Source organism: Tursiops truncatus, chromosome 2 (genome assembly GCF_011762595.2).
Source record: "Tursiops truncatus isolate mTurTru1 chromosome 2, mTurTru1.mat.Y, whole genome shotgun sequence".
In the NCBI taxonomy this organism is placed as follows: Eukaryota; Metazoa; Chordata; class Mammalia; order Artiodactyla; family Delphinidae; genus Tursiops; species Tursiops truncatus.
In genome coordinates this window covers 155,259,740-155,275,864 of record NC_047035.1, presented here as the reverse complement: position 1 = coordinate 155,275,864, position 16,125 = coordinate 155,259,740, and positions in this window count along the sequence as shown.

The following is a 16,125-nucleotide window of genomic DNA, read 5'->3' as shown; positions in this document are numbered from 1 at the left end:
AGTGTTTAAAACATCCATCCATAAGTATAATATGCCTCCTGCAGGCAAAACCAAAAACGCGCCTGGAAATTTGGAGAACGCATTCAATAACTCAGCTTATCTGCTCTTTAAGTTATAGGAAATATTTCAACACCCATTTAGAGTTGTGACCAGGCTGGCAACTATTCCTGTGGCCTTTGGTGCTGAAAAACATCTCCATTTCAATATGTCAACACCTGAGCACACCAGCCTACAGCCACTCACACATACGCTTTTATTTATTTGGAAGGAACTAAATGCAGGAACGTATGTTGAATGTTATTATTTTTTTCTAAAACAAATGCTTGGTCTATTTTCACAACATGCCCTGATACAGGCTGTCACTAAAATAGGGAGCTGACTCCCAGACATTTTTCCTGATTCTATTGCATTACTTTAAAAAAAAGTCAAAATCCCTGTTTGAGGAATGATAATCGTAACTACCATAGCCATAATGCCTGTGGACCAATTCATTTATTCAAATAGCCTGGCGCCTTTCAACCTGACATCTTAAAACATTTTCAAAGGAACAGGGACCTTTTTGATTGCTCAGAATGGGTATTCATTTTCCCTCCTGCTATGCACCCCTCCATCAGATTTAGTTTGGAGGGTGGCTGGCTTATAAATGTACACTGTGGTGTAATGTGCACACGTGTACACACAAAAAACCACCAAAAACCCCGAGAATAGGCTACAGAGTGAATTAGACTCTCTCCTGCTGGCACATAACCCTCCCCCCTCAAGGGGGAATTTTGGCTGTTTCTGAAGCAAGTCACTCATCCGTATTCCCATCACGACCCGAGACCCATCTTGGTTTCTTCTATGATGCTCAAGGGGCAGACGTGGTGAAGATGGCCAGAGGTCACGTACAGGTTGCAGGCAGAGCTGCCACCAGTGTTTGGCTGCCTGGAGCTGTGCTGGGCACTGACCACTGAACGGTCCTCCCCTGACTCATTCCCCGCCGGGGAGACACTGAGCCAATGTAGGCCCTTCAACCCAGAACTGACTTGACTGTTGGAATCTACAGATAGCACCCAGTCCTTGGTGCCTGGCTGGTACTTTTCACCTGGAACAGGGAAAGGTAAATGCTCTGAGGGCCCCATTGGAGAGAATGGGTTTGTACTGTCAGGTTGACGAGTAGATTTGGAAATGCAGGTAATGACTATGGAAGAAACGAAAGCTAAGATGCCCGAAAGCCCAGCCAGGGAGGCAACAGAGCCAATGGAAGGATTTTCTCCCCTGTGCAAGCAGGGAGAAGGAGGGAGCCTGCTGAGAAAACCGCCCCACCATTAATATAATGCGGGCCTGACAGGATGGGCAAAACCCTATTCTAGGTTTCACAGACAATGGCTGCATTCGTGGACCACTGATTACTGGTGAATTGTATGAGACAAACCTGCACAAGCAGTTTTTGTAGAACCTTTTTTTTTTCCTCTTTTCTTAGAACTTTATGACCTTTTTCTATCAAATGAGCTATTTGTGGACCTTAATATTTAGGAATAGTTTGCAAGATGTTGATGTATCCTACCCTATCTCTCGAACTATCCTAAATCCTAGTGTTCAATGATAAATGATGTGTGAAATTATAGCATCACCCCTCTTTTAAAACCAATTTGTGATGCATTGAAGTTGGGATTAGACAAATAAATAGAATCATATATATATTTTTTGTATCAGTATTACGTTTATTTTCCACTACAAAATGGGTGCTGATTTGATATCAAAATTCTGGTGTCTTCTAGTAGGTTTATATATATATGTATATACTTATATATATACTTATATATATACACACACACACGTACATACACATAGATATAAACCATTCATCCGTAAGGATAATATGGCTCCTGCAGATAAAAATAAAAAGGCTCCTGGAAATTTGGGGAATGCATTCAGTAACTCAGCTTACATGCGCGCGCTCTCTCTCTCTCTCTCTGCTTTTCTCTCTCTCTCTCTCTCTCCTTCTCTCTCTCTCTCTCTCTCTCTCTCTCTCTCTATATATATATATATACTTACCAGGAGGCATTTATATGTATCCAGGGTTGACATGGGCCTTCTGAGAGGGACTGCTGTTGCCTCCTTCAGGCCAGACAATTAGATAGTTCAAGTACTTGGATTACAAGAACAAAATAAAAATTTATCTCCTGCTTATACATATGTTTACATATGGCCATAATATATTCTTATGCATATTCTGTGTTTGTAATGCAGAGCCATTGGAAAGCCAATTTGCAGCAATTTTGCTAATTCCACAAATTTATGGGCATAAGCTCTTTATTTAATTTTGATTTCCATGGTCTTTTCCACTGGCAGGCATATTCCTTGGCCCTAGGAACAAGTTTTGACCTTTTCAGTTCCTTTATTCACTTTGACATTAATTTTTATTCTTTGCCCTTAACAGGTTTTCATTGTACTTAGCACAAAGAAATGTACAGGGGCCCTGGGGCCCAAAATAAACCCATAAAGTGCCCATGAATTTTCACCAAAGACTGCAGCCCTACATGATTAAAAGCTTTACATTCTCAAAGAGCAACATGATTAATCCAGTACCACAGTGCTGAGTGGCTTCACACTGGCTTCATTTGTTGGTATTGTTATTTCCCTTGGTTATATCAGATTTGTTGGAATGATGATGACTTTAGTTTGTGCAGTTAACGTGGGCCCTTCTCTGCAATTGCAAAGATGTCTTAACTATTTCAATCATTTTTAAAACTATTCACATCCAACTCTGGAAGGAAAAGAATGCAAGTGTAAGATATGCATATGGAGATAGATTCCCCTAAACAACACACATGTGGCGGCTACCATGAAGGCGAGGCAAGAATTGCGTTCCTTAAAAAACTAAAAATAGAGCTACCATATGATCCTGAAATCCCACTCCTGGGCATACATCCGGAGAAAAACATGGTCCAAAAGGATACATGCAGCACTGTTTACAATAGCAAAGACATGGAAGTGACCTAAATGTCCATCGATGAAGGAATGGATAAAGAAGATGTGGTACATGTATATAATGGAATATTACTCAGCCATTAAAAAGAATGAAATAATGCCATTTGCAGCAACATGGATGGACCTAGAGATTGTCATACTGAGTGAAGTAAGTCAGACAGAGAAAGAGAAATATATGATATCGTTATATGAGTAATCTAAAAAAAATGATACAAATGAACTTATTTACAAAACAAATAGACTCACAGACTTAGAAAATGAACTTATGGTTACCAGAGGGGAAGTGTGGGAAGGAGGGATAGTTAGGGAGTTTGGGATTGACATGTACATACTGCTATATTTAAAATGGATAACCAACAAGGGCCTATTGTATAGCACAGGGAACTCTACTCAGTATTATATAACAACCTAAATGGGAAAAGAATTTGAAAAAGAATAGGTACATGTATATGTATAACTGAATCACTGCTGTACACCTGAAACTAACACAACATTGTTAGTCAACTATACTCTGATATAAAATAAAAAGTTAAAAGAAAAGAACTGTCATCATTTTCTTGTGTTTACCGGAATTGAAGGCAGATGGTTCAGATGATTTTCTATCCTGGTTTGTTTTCTCTCTAGCTCTTCTCAAAGATGTCTAAGATTCCAAGCTTTTCCTTGATAGCCCATCCCAGTGCTAAAGTAAAAAGGACCCGCAGCAATTTCTAGCCAGACTCTACTTCTGCACATTCACTTTGCTAGATCTTTTGCAAACATAGAGAAAATCTCCTTTGTATCTTCTTTGTACTATTGCTTCAGACACCCAAGCATTGCTCTGAGGGTAGTTTTATAGCTTCACTTCCCCAGGGTAAATCACCTCTATTATCTTTCCCCTTTCATCACAGAACTTGTTTCATATCATATTGTGTTTACATTTCTGCACTCAATTTTTTAAAACTTGAGCCCCAAACTGGTTGTAATAAAATGTGTTACGATGAATATTGAAACTGAGTCATCGTTTCACTTCTGGCCTCAACTCATTCTCAAGAGGTAACTGTTGTTGTTACCCTCATTATATCGTGTGTACCCCTTTGAGTTGCTGAAAATTTATCTTCAGCTTGCGGTTGGCTAGGACCACCAAACCTGTTTTCGTGCTTTTGCCTACCTCTCTTTTACCCAGATTTTGAGTGAATTCATAAACTTCAAGGATGTTAATAGGCATCTATCTTCAATGGCTTTTTATCCTTAACCTAATTTGTTTTAAGCGTTCAACGTTCTTTGACATCAGCTCCAGAAGGCTCAACAAATGTAAGTTTTCGAAGTCAATATTGCTTTCAAAATGTCACTTCTAACAAAATGGATTTCTTTTGTTCCAATAGGTTAACTAGTGGTAGTCAACTGAAGACGACATGTTGAAGAATCTTTTTGTGCTCTAATTCCATAACAGGTCGCTACTGTAGAGTTGGAAATGTAATCATATTTCTGCCGCATGTTGGGGATTCATCTCTGAGGGAAAGGATAGATACCCAGGGCCAGGCACATGAGTCCCTGATAGCAGTAATAAGTAATTTCAAACATAAAGTCAGCTTTTCAATGGGCTAGCCAACGCACACTTTTCTTATCATCTTACCATGTAATTTCCTGTATCCACAAACTGTAGTACTCTCTTTTCTGAAAACTGCGCATCACATGAGAAATCATGAACTTTAGGCATTTTTCCTGTCTGTTTTCCCCTTGGGTCAGCTGCTGACATAGATATTCTTTGGGCCACAGTTATCAAATGAAGTGAATGGCTTTAGTAGCCAAAATCGGCATCATAGGACTCCAAGAAGGACCAACATTTAAGGAGTTGTGGGTGGGTTCTTGAAGATGGCTTTTTCTTCATCACCATACGAATCCTCTAGATTTTTCTTGTGTTTTTATTTTTGTAGAACCTTTTTTTTTTCCCCCTCTTTTCTTAGAATGTTAAGACCTTTTGGCTGGGGAGGAGTTGTAACCTACAAGACTCTTCCCTTAAATGTGAACTTATGGCTGCTTGCTATCAAACAAACAGAGGGAAATAACCAAAGATTAATAAACATTGCTCAATTTCATGGTGGTTGTTTTTGGGGAAGTTCTTCCTCGCTGGACTTTCAGTGCACACAGCAGCTGCAAGCTTAAAATGAAAGGTTTTTCAAGTTCACCTCTTAGCCCCTGTAATATTTCAGCTAAGCCTGCCTGAGGACTTCCTTGCTTTCTCTCTTTGATGGAAATAATAAACTACAATGAGTTTGCAATAACAGCTCTTGTTCCCACCACCATCTTATTTCCAAAAAGTGGAACAATAGCTCCTTACATTGCTGAGAATGAGCCCCTCCAGAACAGCATTGTTGCAGACTGAGAAGCTGAATTGGGGCTTTCTTCACACAAAGTGCCACGAGGGTCACGGAAAGACATCTTGACATCAAGTTGCCATGGATGCATTCTGATGTTGTAGTGATGCTCCTCTCTGTCAGCAAGTGGTTAATACGCTGACCAGTGGTTAATACTCCAATTAACACATCGGAAAGCAAGGCTACTCTGTCAAAAGATCACCTGTGGTTCTGTGGTTCCTGAGTCCCCTTTACCCATCAATTCCCCCACCATTGCTGGTTTGGCCAGAAAGAAGAGAAATTATTTTTTTGGCCATTTTGTGACCTATTCTGTTTCATTTTTTTAAAACTTTTTATTTTATATTGGAGTGTAGTTGGTTAACAATGTTGTGTTAGTTTCAGGTGTACAGCAAAGTGATTCAGTTATACATATACATGTATCTATTCTTTTTCAAATTCTTTTCCCATTTAGGTTGTTACATAATATTGAGCAGAGTTCCCTGTGCTATACAGTAGGTCCTTCATTTTTATACTCATTCTGTCAACTTAGGATTAAAATATCCCTCAAAAAGAGATACCACTTGTTCAAAAGACCAGGTGTATGGAGGAGGGGTCAGTTTTTAGTGTGAAATGAGACTTCTTAGTCACAGAAATTTCCTTCAGGTCACAGAGGAACCTGTCTTTCCTCATACTCCTGCCCAGCCTGCCGAGTCTACAAATCTATGATATCAAGTGGTGACCGAAGCACCAGGATGCAGGGTGGGCAGCTACCACTAAGAGCGAGGTCAGGGCTGGAAGACCTCAGAGAGCAGCCGCACCACCCCTGAAGTGCAAGGTTACAGGGTTAACAGTGGCAGCCACTGCTGGCATTCTACCCCTTGAGGAGTCACGCAAGTCTTCTAAGCCTGGGCCGATAGCCCTCATCTAGAATCATCTGATCTGGGCCACAGAGGTGAGTCTTTTGGAGTAATGTCTGAATGCATTTCTTTGTATGGATTGCCCCATCCTAAACAAGTGGCGAGTAAGTTGTGGGATGGAGAGAATTCATGTATTCTAGTGGCTGGCCTGGGAGAAAGGAGGCTTGGAGCCCCGACCAGGTCCCCTTCACCGGGATGGTGCTCCCATCCACCCAGCTGCTATGAGTGCTGGCCTTTCATGGCTCCTCCACTGAATTGCTTTTGGCCACCACAGGAGCCACTATAGCTAAGAGATGCCTGGCAGACAAACTCTGCCCCCTGGAAGAGGGCTGACTTCAGCTAAAGACTGAAGTGTGGATACAAAAGCCCAGCTCTCCTACCTTAACATGAGATGCTCCAGAGCTTTCTGTGGGATAAAGATGACGCTGGGCTTCACTGAAACCACCTCTTTGTTTACCGTCTTCCCTGTGACACCCTGCTTCCCTCACTCCCTAACATGCTTCTCCCACAAGCATTATCTCAACAGATCACATCCACAAGAATCTCTGTCTCGGCCTCTACTGCCAGAGAATGTGACCCAAGACACATGGTAACTAAGTCTGCTATTGCAACACACTAACATTCACAGGACAATTACAACAATTTATACATATCTTGAACACTGTAATATTTATATATATATAATCCATCAGGTAAAACACAGATATGCATTTACAGTGTGAACCCGCTATTCCACTCCTAGGTATTTATCCAAAAGAAATGAAAACATATGCCCACAAAAAGCCTTGGACAAGAACATTCATAGCAAAGTTATTCATAAAAGCCCAAACCTGGAAACAACCCAGATGTCCATCAAGAGAAGAGTAGAAACATAAACTGGGGTGTGTTCCTAAAATGAAATCCAACCCGGCAATAAAGAGTATAAACTACTGCTACATGCAACAACACAGGTGAATCTCAAAAATACTACTAAGCTGAGTGAAAGATTCCGGGTTCAGAAAGTATACACTATATGATTCAATTTAAGTGAAAGTCTAGAGTAGACAAAACTAATCCAGAAGGATAGAAATCAGAGCAGTGGTTACTTTGGAGGAGAACAGGAGAGTGACTGACAAGGAGCAGGAAGGAATTGCTTTTCTACAGTGTTGCATTTGGGTTCAATGTACTTTAGGTGTATTTGGGATTGGGGTGGGGTGGGGGAGAATTGACTCACTAGATTGCTTTTTAAAAATGAATGTAAATGGGTCATACTTCGATGATATTTTATTTGCAAATCTATAAGAAGTTCCATCGTTCATTCATTTTATTCTATCAAACATTTGTAGTTTGCAGCATTGCAGGCACTGAATTAGATGCTAGGAATATAAAGAAAAATAAGGCATTTTCTCAGCCTCGAGAAATATGTTAAAGGAATTGATTGTAGCTATTGCAGTGATAGATGGATGGACAGTGATAGAACTAAGTACTGTACCAGGCACAGGGGATGCTGAATGGAGGGGATGGGGAAATCCATTTGGGGTACTAAGAACAGCTTCCCAAAAGAGGTGATGCCTGAAATAAGACATCAAGTCTTTAGAAAACCACAAGAGACAGTGTGGTCCTGCAGGATGAGGACAAGAGACAGTATGAGGACTCTGGGTTTATGCAAACCTCAGACACGTTCTATCACTTTGGGCAATTTGCTCATCTTTCTGGAGCCTCCACGTCATTATTTCTAATTTGGGATAACAATACTTACTTTGCAGTGTTCCTATAACATCATACTTTGCTACTGTTATTATTATCTGGGAAAGGTGATACATTTAAGTCAGGATCATCCATTACCACTTTGCTTTATCAGATTAGCAACCCAGTATAATAGGATACAACAATTACCAGTGAAATCTGATTTTGTGAGTCAAAGATCAAATTCATTTCCTTGTCTTTTCCAGCTTCTAGAGGCCGCCTACATTCCTTGACTCATAGCCCCTTCCTCCATTTTCAAAACCAGCAGGGTAGCATCTTCAAATCTCTCAGTCTCTGACCTCAGCTTCCATTGTCACATCTCCTAGTTTCTCTCTGCTTTTGTCATCACACCGCCTTCTCTCCCTCTGGCCTTCCTGACTCCCTCTTATAAGGATTCTAGTGATAACATTCAGTACACTCAGATAATCCAGGAAAATCTCCCCATCTCAAGATCCTTAACTTCATTATTCCTGCAAAGTGCCCTTTAACACGTCAAGTAATATATTCCAGGTTCTGAGGAGTTGCCTGTGGATTTCTTTGGGGAGGGGGCAGTATTCAGCCTACCTCAGATGATATGTGAGCTACCTAGAGACCATTCTGGTGAATCTGAGTGTAGTTGAAAGGCCAGGTTGCTGGGACTGAGCTGATGAGAGGCTGGTTGTGAGGAGGGAAAAGTCTTGCGCTGAGAGAGATCTGGAGCTGAAGGCACAAGAAGCCTCACACTGACAGGCTTAGGTCTGAGCTTCAGGGAACGAGCTCTGGTTAGTGGGGAGGATGGCTGGAAGGATTGAGAACTGGAGGTGAGGCCATAACCTTGAAGTCATCGCAAGGGTCCCAGCGAGGTCTGAACTAGGAAGTTCACCAGTTTCTTCATCTTGCCCAAGATGGATTCTATCCTTAATCACCATAACAAGAGAGGGGATTTGGAGAGAAGATAAAGAAGGGAAGGAGACGGGGAGGGAGAGCATGGATTTCTTATTTTCAGAGTTTTGACAGAATAGGTAATCGCTAAAGGAAAATTACTTTCATGGGACTTACTTGTAATTACTCACTTTGAAATTCCTTTAAATATTGCAACACTGAGGGCAGTTTAGACTTGGAAACATAAATATTTTATTAAAGAGCAAAACAATTCACTGACTAACCTGGCTGGGAGAAAGGTTCCCTCATTATGAAAACAGTGACAGATTATTTGTAAACAGGCTACGATCTCCTTAATATGCTCCTGTTTTCTTCATGAATTGAGGGATTAGATGGGTCAAGAAGATCTTAAAGAACAAAAACCCTTATTATCAAGCACTTGAGGTCATTTTATATTCAATAAAAATAATTTGAACAGCATCTTGCAACAAGAGACAAGGTAGCTTATGCTTGGTTTTCCTAATAATCAGAAGACAAACTTCATGTTCAAGCATGATTCTGGTGAACTTTCATTACTTTGAGCACCTCAAACAGTAATGCAGATTGATATATGAGTTCAACATCTCCCCTAGGGAAGATGCTAGGGGTGATGTTGCTCAAACCTCAGAAAGTGCTCCCTCATCTCCCTTGAAGATCCTACCATTCTCAAAAAGACCTTGGCCTTTTCTCTGTATTATCTTGGCAAGATGTACAAAGTCCTAGAACATGACACAATCTGGATAATAACTATCTAGACTTTGTGAAGAGCAAATTCTATCAGGCCAGTTAAAAGGTTAAATACTTGAAAAAGAAGCAAAAAGATCTGTACGTAATATACTCATATATTCAGAAGCTGTAACAATAGAGAATACCTTTTAGAAGGTCAAACTCTCTGAATTTGTCTTTCTCTACGCAGAATATTTGAGAAAATGCAGAAAATGCAGAAAATAGGTCAAAAATACTTGGATGAAAAAACATTTATAAACATTGGCCAGCAGGCCAAGACTATTGGATGGATGCACAAAGTTGCTTAGTCTGTAGGAGATCTGGTCCTAGATCTAGAATGTCCATATTTATACTGATTTTCTTAATAAAAAGAAAGCATATTCATTAAATAGCTTAATGGATGACAGTACTTATAAAAATGTCAATGTTACCTTTGATTCCAGATTTGAAACGTAAGATAATCTCAGAGTAAAGGTATGGTCAAAAGATAAAAGATTAGGCGATTGTTTGACAAACTATAATGGAACATATATTTCAACACTCCTAAGGCTCTAAGCAGCAGAAGATTGGGATAAATAAATGAGCAAGAAAGAGGCCACAATGATCCCAGTGGTCCACAAGCTAACCATGTATTAGGGTTTTTTTAAAGACCCAATATTTGGAATTTAGAAAAGACATCATCAGATAGCAATTGTTAAAAGTAACCTTTCTCAACAGGGGAATATTGCTAATAATTTGAAGTCTGGACATCTTATGGGGCAAGTGTGGGAATACATTGCTAATTTCCTCCCAAAGTGGCATGTCAAGGTTGCAACCAAAAAATCATGGGAGATTTAACTTTTCTATGACTTTACAACTCAATGTAAACCTGATGGGAGCAGAAGGTTATAATAGGGCAAAGCATAGCCTAAAACAATTTAGCTGACGCTTGTGGATGAATGTGCTCATTGCTAATTATCAATATCTTTGTTACAAAATTGCACAAAAAAATTAAAAAGACAAAAGGATATTATAATGAATATCTTGTATCATGTTCTACTTTCCTTCTCCTGCCCTTCCTTTATTACTTATGTAGATCTGTCCTTAATATTAACGTAGGATTGTTTGGCCTATATTTAAACCTTATGTAATTAGAATCATATTACATGCATCTTTTTGTTTTTCTTACTCAACATTGTGCTGTGGGAATTAATTATGGTGATAACTTCACCTCTATTTCATATTTTCCTTTGTAATTAAAAATAGCTTTATTGAGATATAATTAACATACCATACAATTCACCCATTTAAAGTATACAATTCCTTTTTTTTTTTTTTTTTTTGCGGTACACGGGCCCCTCACTGCTGTGGCCTCTCCCGTTGCAGAGCACAGGCTCCGGACGCGCAGGCTCAGCGGCCATGGCTCACGGGCCCAGCCGCTCCGCGGCATGTGGGATCCTCCTGGACTGGGGCACGAACCCGTGTCCCCTGCATCGGCAGGCGGACTCTCAACCACTGCGCCACCAGGGAAGCCCCAATTCCATTTTTTAATACTATATTCACAGTGTTGTACAGCCACAGTCTAAATTTAGAACTCTTTCATTCCTCCCTGAAGGAAACCCCGTACCCATTAGCAATCAGTCTTCCTCATCACCAAGCCATAGGCAACCACAAACCTAATTTTTGTCTGTATAGATTTGCCTATTCAGGACATTTCAAATAAATGGACTTACATATTAATTGGCCTTTCGTGTCTGACTTCTTTCATTTAACATTTTCAAGTTTCACCCATGTTGTAGCATATATCAATATCAATTATTTTATTCCTTGTCTGTCTGAATAATAATTCTGTTGTATGGATATACCACATTTTATTCATTCATTCATCAGTTGATGGACATTTGGATGGTTTCCACTTTTTGGCTACTACAAATAATGCTATGAACCTTCATGTATAAGCTATTTGTGTGGACATATGTTTTTATTTCTCTTGGGTATTTACCTAGGAGTGGAATTTCTGGGTCAGATGGTAATTCTATGTTAAACATTTTGAGAAACTCCCAGACTGTTTTCCAAAGTGCCTGTACCTTTTTACATTCCTATCAACAATGTATAAGGATTCCCATTTCTCTACATCTTTGCCAACATTAATTATTTTCTGTCTTTTTGATTACAGCAATCCTAGAGCGTGTGAGGGGCTATTTCATTTTTAAATGTTGTATCATATTCCATTTTGTTAAAAAATTCATTCTCCTGTTAGTGGATACTGATGTTTTTTTTTTTTTTTTTCTCTTATCAGTAATGCTGCATGTATACTTTTACATGGGCTGCTGTGTGTACTTTTAGGACTATATCCAGGATTGGAATTTCTGGGGCATAGGATGTGCATATATCCAACGTTATGAAAAATTATGGTAATTATTTTTTAACTATGAGTTTGAGCAAAATGAGTAGGTTTACTACTCTGGAGGTAAGGTGGATAGCAAAAGTGTGAAAGTGCTCAATGAAAATAATTTTGATTCTCTTATTGAGATGCCTTGCTCTTTGCATGCTCTTTCTGAACAAGGGAATGCTTTGAACACTCACAATGCTTTCAATGGGCGGCTTTTGTTTTGCTTTGTTTGTTATATTTTTGTTTTCAGTTTCTTTTTATTGCCTCAAATTGAGGCTTTAATAAGATGCTATGAAGGGAGAAGGCTGTACTTTGCATTGTTCTTTATTATTCCTTGGATTCGGGAATAGCATTTGCTGAGCATTAAACAGCCTGAAAGTTTTCGGCAGCTTGCAATGCAATTGGAGTTCTTGGAGCTAAGCCCAAGTCTTTCCATACAGAATGAGCAGATCATGGCTGGGTGGATATCTTTGTTGGGCTGTCTGAGGCATTGATCTAAATGGCCCCTTAAAATCATTCCCCTGCAGAGATCGATGTGGAGGTGGCAGAAGTGAGCTGATGGACTGCCACAGTGTGGGGGAATTTGAAGGCACATTCTCAGGTGTCAGAGGATCTCTGAAAGGAAGTGTGCATGATCCCAGATTTTGGGTTTATCTACACTATATGCTGGGGCTTTTACAGTGCTGGGAGGTGTACAGTCAGGACCCAGTGTTTGGGGAACACCAGAGATACCTGAGGTTATGGGAATCTGCTCACGTCTTTTGGAAGCGTGACTCATTACCCCTGTAGATTAAATTTAGGATCTGCTTTGCAAGTCTGTTATTCCACAGAGGTGATGCTTGAGAATGTAAACTGTTGTCTAAGACAAGCTGTGTGGTATCTGGTGATATATCCCTCTCTATAGGATATATCTGTATATGAAACATATAAACATGTAAAAACAATCTTGGGGATGGTCCAGCTAATTTTTTTTTTTCCAGAGAAAACAGTTGGTGATATTGACTTGAGTCAATATAAAAGAGAAGACACACCTTGCCATCTAAGAGCAGTTTCCAACCTTTCCAATAGAAAAATGGACCTGCTTTTTTATTCTAAGATTGTGAAGGTGAGTGTATTCAGAATATGTAGTTACCTTTTATTTATCAGGTCATTTAGAAAACGAAAGACATGGCTATGAAGAGTGTGTAAGTATGTGTGGGACTATCTACAATGATCCATGGTTTCACCAGAGTGAAAATGTCAGAGGATAATGGTTTCTTTAGACACAGTACCTCTTTCAAAGAGGAATAGATGGGAAATCAGTCTTAGCTTACCAGCAGAAAATCCAGGATTGAAATCTCAAGCCTTGAGAAGTCTCCATATATCATAAGACAATGAGAGGAACACATAACATTTCAATTCCAGGGCTCTTGGGGGAGAAAAGAGGAGTAATACGAAATAGAATAGAATAGGCTGTAAGCAGTTCGATTCCCTCCCCTTATTTCACTCACTGAATCAAAATGGAAAGCAGTTATAGTAATATGTTTGAGAACATCAAATTTCAAATACTATTGTTCAAGTATTTCGGGATAAAGAATCATGACATTTAAGAATGTTTTCCTTCAGGCTGCTGGGTAGCATGGTCAATCATCTTGGATATTAAGAAACAAATTACAAAAGCGTAAAATAATTTTCAGTAGGCAGTAAGAGGAAATCAAAATACACACCTGACCCATTTAAGCTACAGAACGCTACTCCCAGAACGCGATCTACCACTACATACAGGAGAGAGGGAAGGCTGTAGACTGGCATCTTGTCACAGTTATTCTTGGGCTTTGGCTTTTGGGGAAATGGTACATTTTTCACCCACTCCAACTCTCCCCATCCAGCTTCAGGAAACTAGGAAGCTAGTCCATTCATTTGGTAAATACGGACAGAAGAGAGCTTACGAGAGGCCGGACACTGAGCAGAGTGAGGAAATGCACCAATATGCAGAAAAGGAGTCCCCTATGTCCAAGGACTTTATAGTTTAGTAAAAAAAAAAAGGGCAGATGTATGATAATAAGGAGGACAATAAAGTGCTCCAGGGAGCTATGATACATGAGCATACAGGGAGAAGGTTGAGCTTCCCCTGGGTTTCTACATTGGAGGCTGGATGCGGCTGCAGAGAGTCAGAGCTGGGTGCAAGGTTTCCAGCAGAGAAAATCGACATGGGCCTGGGGGAGCAGTGCCTGGGCAGTGGGTGGTTTCCTTCATTGCTTCTAGGTAGCTGGGGATGGATAGATCACACTTTCATATATCATTAGGGCAGTGAAACTGCAAGCTTCTTCAGGGGCAAAGGCATTTTTACATGAGGTTTGGGGTTAATACATCTGGACTTAAATCCTTGTCTGTCACTAATTTGTGACCCAGGGAAGTGAATCAAGCTGAGGATCAATTTTCTCTCTTCTAACAGTGAATTAATAACAAATGTGTCACCTCTTTACAGAATAACGACGGGGATCGAGTTCAATGGCATTCTAGTTTTTTTCAAACTGGTATTGCAGACCCATGGCACTTTTACTAAATGGTGAGTGATTTAAAACGTTTTAAAATAGAAAACAAACTCCTAATTTAGAGTTTTGGATTAACAGATACACGTTACCATATATAAAATAAATAAAAAACAAGGACCTCCAGTACAGAACAGGGAAGTATATTCAATAACTAAATCACTTTGCTGTACACCTGAAACTAATACAACATTGTAAATTAACTATTCTTCAAATAAAAAAATGGTTAAAAAAATAAAATAGAAAACAAGAAGCTTTATCATGGAAGATAAAAAATTCACATGAAGTCTTAAAGCAAAGCAAGAGACTTAAAATATTTTATGCTTGCCTCCCTTTTGTGGATGTACTCCCATGCCCTTGAGACAGCCATCCGTCTTGTCGGGGGAGAAGTGTGAGAACCGTTATTGAGGGAGGCACTGAGTGAATGCAGGGCACTGTCCAAATGCTGGTCGTAATGATGTGTTATTGTTGTTTATTGATAGGTCATCTAACTTTTCATAAGCAAGAGCTCACGCCAGCTATAGAAATAAGGCTTTGGAATGTGGTGGCTAAATCCTACCCACATTCATTCATTCATTCACTTAACATCTTTATTGGAGTATAATTGCTTTACAATGGTGTGTTAGTTTCTGCTTTATAACAGAGTGAATCAGCTACAAGTATACATATATCCCCATATCCCCTCCCTCTTGCGTCTCCCTTCCACCCTCCCTATCCCACCCCTCTAGGTGGTCACAAAGCACTGAGCTGATCTCCCTGTGCTATGCGGCTGCTTCCCACTAGCTATCTACCTTACATTTGGTAGTGTATATATTATATGTCTATGCCACTCTCGCACTTCGTCCCAACGTACCTTTCCCATTCCCTGTATCCTCAAGTCCATTCTCTATGTCTGTGTCTTTATTCCTGTCCTGCTCCTAGGGTCTTCAGAACCATTGTTTTTTTTTTTTTAGATTCCATACTTATGTGTTATCATATGGTATTTGTTTTTCTCTTTCTGACTTACTTCACTCTGTATGACAGACTCTAGGTCCATCCACCTCACTACAAATAATTCAATTTCGTTTCTTTTCATGTCTGAGTAATATTCCATTGTATATATGTGCCCCATCTTCTTTAGCCATTCATCTGTCGATGGACACTTAGGTTGCTTCCATGTCTGGGCTATTGTAAATAGAGCTGCAATGAACATTTTGGTACATGACTCTTTTTGAATTATGGTTTTCTCAGGATATATGCTCAGTAGTGGGATTGCTGGGTCCTATGGTAGTTGTATTTTTAGTATTAAGGAGCCTCCATACTGTTCTCCATAGTGGCTGTATCAATTTACATTTCATCCAACAGGGCAAGAGGGTTCCCTTTTCTCCCCACCCTCTCCAGCATTTATCATTTGCAGATTTTTTGATGATGGCCATTCTGACTGGTGTGGGTGATACCTCATTGTAGTTTTGATGTGCAAATCTCTAATGATTACTGATGTTGAGCATCCTTTCATGTGTTTGTTGGCAATCTGTAAATCTTCTCTGGAGAAATGTTTATTTAGGTCTTCTGCCCATTTTTGGAGTGGGCTGTTTGTTTTTTTGATATTGAGCTGCATGAGCAGCTTGTAAATTTTGGAGATTAATCCTTTGTCAGTTGTTTCATTTGCA